This window comes from Temnothorax longispinosus, unplaced genomic scaffold (assembly GCF_030848805.1).
Source record: "Temnothorax longispinosus isolate EJ_2023e unplaced genomic scaffold, Tlon_JGU_v1 HiC_scaffold_35, whole genome shotgun sequence".
In the NCBI taxonomy this organism is placed as follows: Eukaryota; Metazoa; Arthropoda; class Insecta; order Hymenoptera; family Formicidae; genus Temnothorax; species Temnothorax longispinosus.
This window is the reverse complement of record NW_027270176.1, coordinates 199,622-207,507: the sequence shown is the minus strand read 5'-3', so window position 1 is coordinate 207,507 and position 7,886 is coordinate 199,622. Positions and strand designations below refer to the sequence as shown.

Sequence of the window (7,886 nt, the reverse complement as noted above, 5' to 3'; positions counted from 1 at the left end):
ACATTTCTGCAAAAATTCAAAATTTTATTAAAAAAGAACCCCTTGATTATTAGCAATTTTATTAATTCTATATATTCTTCAGTTTTTTCTACCCCTATTTCATATATAATTCGTTAAGATTTGGTTGATTAGTTCTGGAGTTATAGAAATTTCAGTAAATTTGGCACCCACATACACACATACACACATACACACATACACACATACATACACATACCTACATTTTTTAAAATAGCGATTTTTCGACGTTTTAGAACATTCTGAACACATTGGCAAAAGCAACTCAAAAAAATTTTTTTTACGAAAACAAAGCTTCCTCTATGAGGAAGCAATATAAAATTTATAATAGACACGCTTTTTTTAGAGATCCATTACCATTTATTTTCAACACAATCAATACAAGAATTAAGTCTCTCCTTAATAAATGTACACGCAGGCAAAATGAACCTTCACCGAATAACGATAACGAGGAACAACGCATCTGGTTTAATATTCCTTATGTTTCAAACATTGCGGAGAAATTTAGGAACGTTACTAAAGATTTAAATGTCAATCTTTCTTTTTTCAGCCTGAATAAAATGCGAAATTTCATTAGGGCACAGAAAGACACTCTCCCAATCCAATCCAACAAAAATGTAGTTTACAAGATTTCATGAAAAAATGTGATGCCTCTTACGTTGGGCAAACGATGAGGCAACTAAAAACCAGGATGTCTGAACATCGGAATCACATCCACAGAAACACTACAACTCAATCCGTTATCACGGAACATAGGATTAATTTCGATCACGAATTCGATTGGGAGAATGTTGAAATACTAGATAGGGAACCATATTTAACTAAAAGATTAGTTTCTGAAATGGCGCATATAAAGTTACAGAAGAATAGCCTGAATTCTCAAACGGATACAGATTTCTTTCACCATGCTTATGTATCCATATTAAATAAATTGTAAACCATGCTGATTGCCTGTGTATGTACTGCGGGTTTAAGATGTACTACCGCTTTTATCGCTAGAAATGTTTATATTGTCGACCCTTATGTTTCATCTAGCTGTTATTTATAATGGTTGATGGTCACCATGACCCGTGACATGACTAAACGGAATCGACGTTAGATATTTCGTATTTGTCTTCCTGACACAAGTTGGTTAATTTCATCTCTTTATATGCAGTATTGTACCTTTTCGGATGACACTTTTTATACTCGTAATGGCTTTGTAATGGTTTTGTTCTCCTGGCTATCGGGTGAGTTTTACAATATCATTGAAAACGACTTAAATTACAGTTAACATTTTTACAGACATCAATTCGATAGTCAATGTCGTTTTTGGATCTTCCAATCGTGAAACTCACTGAGTAAGAATGGAAAAGGGGAGCAATTACTAATCAATTTTTGTATATTTTGCTGAAAATGACTCAATCCCGAGCCGAAACGTTTGATTATAAACACTGTGAATAAATCAGTGAATTGGATCTTTTACGCACCGATAACTGCGTCTGACTCTTATAGCCATCTTTTATCAGTTTATTTAATTTCGAGAGTCCAATATTCATTTTTTGATTCAATCGAAATCGATGAATATTTCAATTTGTTTTCGATACATGTTTTTGATATCAACTTGACATTAATTAGATAAGATTTCTCGCTGGGTCAAGTTTCAAATAAAAAACTTGTACATTTTGAGTATGACAGAGCAGTCGTAACAGAGGACAAATGTTAAATTAGATAAGATATCATATACATATAGCTATATATGTTTATCCAGATAAAACGCATGTCTTAAAAACATAGTAAAATATGTTTTTTAAAGATATCTGTAAGACATAACTAAAAGACCACTTGAAAAATGTCTTCTATAAAATATTTATTGGAGCCATACTTAAAGATGTGACAAAAAAGATGTACGTCTTAAAAAAGACGTCTTAAGTATGTCTCCAAGAATCGTAAAATGATAGATCTTTTGCCCTATAAGCAAAAGTGGAGTGGACCTCGCTTGCCGTAGAAAGTTGAAAACTCGTACCGAACAATTTTATCCAGAAAACTGTCCACGCAAAACAAAGTCCACCCCACCCCACCTCTGCTTATAGGGTAAAATGAGGTCTATCATTGTACGATTCAGGTTTTTAACTTTCCATGTGAACGAAGATCGACTCCACTACTGCAGGTGGAGGGGCGGTAGTCCTAAATGGTAGTAGCTTTATTTTTCTATATCAAAATTATTATTTCATCAACTTGCGTTACCTAACTTAACCCAAGTGATATTTTCCAAAAAAATGTATGATTCTTTAAATTACTCCAATTACATATGTATCACCTCGAAAAATAATTTTTGCATTTTTTTTTAAATTAAACCCATGTGGTACGTATCTTTGTATTCCCATTTAAGGATCTTCTTATTTCAACCCAAGTGATATATAGTAGCTTTCTCTTTAAAAGAATAATATCAAAAATTGTGTTACCTTACTCAACCTAAGTGATATGTAAAAATTAATATAAAATTCAACATTTACTTAAAAGAAATAAGAATTAAATATACAGAATTAAAAAATTTTTAAAGTTTTATTTAAAATAACTGGGCGCTGCTAAACAAAATAGTATATTAATATTAATATAATATTTTAAATTAATTATTTATTGCTTTCAGATATTTTGTGAGACAGGCTGTTTTATTTTCAATTTTATTATTAATTAAACATCCTTCATCCGACGCCTTCCGGGCTTTAAGTTATACAATATTATTTGTTGGATGCCAAACAATTTTTATAAAGTTAGTAAAGTATTAAAACAAACATAAGTCAAGAGTGGAAGGACCCTCAAATATGACAGATCATTCAAGATATATATAAAATTGAATCAAATGTGTCACATATTAAACGATATACGAGGTCCGACAATAAAGTAATGAGACTGATTTTTTTCCGCCTATTGTAGCAACCCTACAGCCTTCTATCATAGACCATATTTTACCTTGATCCTCTCCTTACCTTAACTCCAACTGGTACGGATCTGCAATCTCTCAGTCTTAAGGTGGAAGCACATAAAATTGCAGGAGCCATAAGCAGAAGGCAGCATGCGCATGCGTTATGGTATCTGTAGAGCTCTATAAATACCATAGCGCATGCGCATATGGCTTCTGCCTTCTGCTTATGGCTCCTGCAATTTTATGTGCTTCCACCTTTACTCAGTCTGGAATAGCTACGTAACTAGTGAAGACATGCGTGTGCTCCTCGTCACGAAAATGGAAAAAATCAGTCTCGTTACTTTATTATCGGATGTAAATATTATTATATTAAATAATTAAATCTCAGATTATATGACTCAGGCAGGAGGATACAGATTTATTAATTTATACTTACAGTTGCCAACAGGAACTTTTTTTCTCGACAAATTCTTATCTCAAATATATATATATATATATATATATATATATATATATATATAATAACTTGGTGATACAATACAGCTTCGACGATATACACAATCACTTTATTCAGTGATGGATTTAGTAATGAACGGCGATCCGACTAATCGGGGAAACGACTCCCGGAATTACAAAGATGTATACAGTAACACAGATTTCCGCAGAGTGAACTTTCCGGCAATCCGGTTCTCCGGCAAAGGTCCAGCATAGGCCGCTTTGATAGTTGGCGCGTGCGCGTCTCATTAATTTCGCCGGTGGGCTTATTAGATTCGGACTTCGAATATTCGGGCAGCCCCGTCAGATTTTCGGTTTTCTCCGGCGACGGTTAGTTTGGCGTCTTTGTCCGCCTTAGGCCCGAGTCTGAATGTAGCTAATATCGCTGTCTTCTTCTCGCTCTTACAATTAGCTGACATCACGAATCGTTTTCCCATCGATAGTTCCTTCATATCATACATCATCTACTTTTACTTTTCAAAATAATACGCTTCCTGCTCGCCTGAGTCATTCTAAGGATCAACATAACATATTATACAGAATAATAATATTATTATATATATAATATATTTATGTATATGGGGCATTTTCCGTGAAATCAGACACCCTCTCTGTCCAAAAATTGGGGTCACCTAAAAAATTATTTCGGGGCTTATTTTATAGCTACACATATGTAGTTTTAGTTGAGCTGTGGCCTTTTGAAAAATCAACATGGCGGACCTTAATATGGTGGCCGAAGTCTGCGGGTAACGAGGTACGACAGATGAAATCGTTACTTGGAAGTTATAGATTGTCATAGAAAAATGTGTTAATGTGTTTATTTAGTAGTTAGCATTGAATCCATGGAAAAAATAAATTTTTAGTTTGTCCAAAACCAATATGACGGCCAAATTATCCGTGAAATAAACACATTAACACATTTTTCTATGACAGTCTATAACTTCCAAGTAACGATTTCATCTGTCGTACCACGTTACCCGCAGACTTCGGCCACCATATTAAGGTCCGCCATGTTGATTTTTCAAAAGGCCACAGCTCAACTAAAACTATACATATGTGTAGCTATAAAATGAGCCCCGAAAGAATTTTTTAGGTGACCCCAATTTTTAGACAGGGGGGTGTCTGATTTCACGGAGAATGCCTCATATATATATATACATATATACGCCAAGAACTCCCGACGAGTTGGATCACGTCGATCTTGAGGAGAATACAATTATACAGTTACAATTTAAAAATCCTGCAGCAACGCCAAATTTTTTTAACTAAAAGTTTTAATTTTATATTTTTAATTCTTATTTCTTTTAAATAAATGTTTAATTTTGTATTAATTTTTACATATCACTTGGATTGAGTAAGGTAACACGTACAATTTCATGATATTCTTTTGGAGAATTAAAACTACGACGTCTTCGACGTCCAATCTGTTGATCGATGAACTTTTTGACTGATTATAGTTAATTGACTCGACGTCGAATCAATGTCGATCCGACATCGACAAATAAATTTATATAATAAAATAATTATTAATATTATATATATATATAAATAATGCACATATAATAATTGTAAAAGTTGAAAAGAACGAGAAAGTGTTCTGTAGCGTAATTTGTATTGTAAGCAAGTTATGCTAAAATATTTGTGAATTGAGTCCCTATTATTTATTATTATGATATAATTTTTATCAACAATATTAGAGGAGTAACGAAAATTAATTTTATTAAGTATTCAAAGCAATTGAGAGTTTTTAGCATTAAGTGTTTCCATTTTCTCATAATATGCTTAAAAAATATTGCAGAGGGGACTTGTGAGTTATGCGAAGCAAATGATACTATTAAAGTTCATTGGTCATATGAAGTTTGCACACGTCAAGCTTGACATTTTAAAGATCACAATGCATTCTGAAAACAATACCGTGCAGGTTTGTTGGCGTATACGTGGTGTCACAGGCTGGAAGGTATTTTCTATGTTTTGGAAGTAAAATTTGGAAAATACAACATGCCATAATAAGCGCTAAACCAGGAAATGTAAGTGTAATCAGTGCTCTAAACATTCCTTTTAATAGTAATATAAAATTGTTCTTATAAACATCAATTATAATTAATTCAAGTTGTCTATTATTTGAAAAGAACTTGATTTTTAGTTTTGTTTTTTATTCTACCTTCAGAAAAAGATAAAATAATTTAGATTTCCTAAAATTAATTTTGTTTATGCTATCGGAGAGGAAGCACTTATTATAAAATTGATTATAATACCAAGACAATTATATATAACGATTTCAGATTGTACGACGGTTTTTTTATTTTTTACGTTAATGCTGAATGGAAAAGTCTATAAGCATATTGCGGATAAGATGATGCCTAATCAGGATGCAGCCACGAAAAAGAAAGATATGCGCATGGCAGGGAAATTAACGCTATTCACAGGCTTTGTAAACATATTTAGTAACAACGAGGATTCTTTGAATTGAGCTCTGTCTTAAAATGGCATCAATTGAAGTGAATCCACTGCTGAGTGCTGCAGAATATATACGATTTTATCCGTCACAACGAATAGACCAAGAGGAATGCTTTTTCCAGTCGATGGTTTCGAATGTTGCTGATGTATCCATTTTGTTGCAAATGCATCATTATGAAATGATGATCGGTAGTAAATGAGAGATATGTGAATTAAAAATATGTGTACATTAACTAAACAGTATCTTTGTATGATTACAAACTATCTCCATCTAATTTTTTAGTGACAATGTCCGAATAATTTGCGTTAGTATTTCTGTGTAAAAAAAATATAACGATTATATTACAGTATATCTGATGATTTTAACATAATTATAGAGGTAGGGTGTCTAAATTGTTATCGTTCCATCCAAATGTAGCTTTTATACTATTCGGATAGTATCGATATTTTCTGCTAATTAGAAACAAGTAAAAAGTATTTTAAGACACTTGTATCGTTTCCAAAATATAAAAACTCGTATTTAGATTACAGATATACGTTTTGGGTACTGGCGTATCTATTTCGTTGCAAATGTATCATTATGAAATGATGATCAATAGTAAATGAGAGATATGTGAATTAAAAATATGTACATTACCTAACCCTTCATCTGATTTTTTAATTTTAGTAGTGACAATGTCCAAATAATTTTGCGTTAGTATTTCTGTGTAAAAAAAAATATGACGATTATACGATGTGACAGGAAAATTAAAACCCTTTTCTCGACATCGACACTCGATGTTTAAATCCTTTCCTTCGACATCGATGCTCGATGTAACAATCGATCCGACAAAATTTATGAAATACCGACTGTACATTCTCTGTTGCCCGCGCGGCACGAGCGCCGAACTCTGTAAACCGTCGAGACGGAGAGCCAATAGCGTAGCCGACGATGTGACGAAATATATCAATCCGCAACGATTGGTAGGATCGAAGGGGGTAGGCGCGTGGTAGCGGAACGACCGAGAAATCTCGGCGACTCTTCCGTCAGCCTTCGGCGGGATCAGTCCTGCGTAAATTATAATGTAATCCGATAATGTATAACGATCAGTTGTTTGCCGGTTAAGAATCATTGTTACGAGTAGATTCGACGATATGAATTGGTTAATATACTTGTGTAGACGGCGTACGTCTAATGATTGTGAACGAGTTGTGTGGGCCGTTTTGTGACGAATAGCGGCGTAATTGTAACGTAAGTCAAATTATTTCAATACACTCATATATCGTTATTAGGAGAATTAGATACGGGATATGAGTTTGTTAGTTCTCATAAAACTAACTGGCGCCCAATTAATTAAGGTAATTTCGTCAAAACTTAGAGCCCTGGCAGCCATTGACCCAGGCCGCGCCAGGTGTCGGCATTATTCGTTAAATTTGTAGTCAGAAAAATAACGCCGGTCTCAACGATTATATACGATTATATTACAGTATATCTGAAAAATGTTAGAAAATGAAACAATTGCTTAAAGGTATCCTGTATATCATAGCATCTATTTGCTTCGCCTGTATGAAATGTTAATAACGCGTAAGATAATATAATCATTAAAGTAATATTTCTTAAATGTATATTTCATACTTAATTTTATTTCATAAATACTATCACATTTATTCCTATGAATCGTTTTCATTACGCTATTATGATTTTAACATAATTATAGAGGTAGGATGTGTAAATTATTACCGTACCATCCAAATGTAGCTTTTATAGTATTATTTATTGTATTGATACCTTAAGCTGTTTATAAAAAAGTAAAAAGTATTTTAAGACAAGAGAAAGATATAAAGATAGAAAAAGAAGAAAGAAGGACAAGAGAAGGAACAATATAGAGAAAGGTATAATATATTATAAAAATATTTATTATATTGCTAATATATTTAAATTTATATATTAGTTAACTTTTTTATATACACTACCGCTCATTAATTTCAATATACAACAGATTCGTTGATTTCTCTGTAAAGGATGAATGAC

The 7,886-nt window shown here is 32.8% G+C and overlaps 1 long non-coding RNA gene across 1 annotated transcript; it reads left to right on the top strand.

Moving 5' to 3' along the window:
- Positions 1–3,195: 3,195 nt before the first annotated feature.
- LOC139824395 (uncharacterized) lies at positions 3,196–7,480 on the top strand. The gene is made up of 2 exons (XR_011735094.1): positions 3,196–3,277; positions 5,217–7,480. It is a non-coding gene; the product is annotated as an uncharacterized lncRNA (long non-coding RNA).
- Positions 7,481–7,886: the final 406 nt, after the last annotated feature.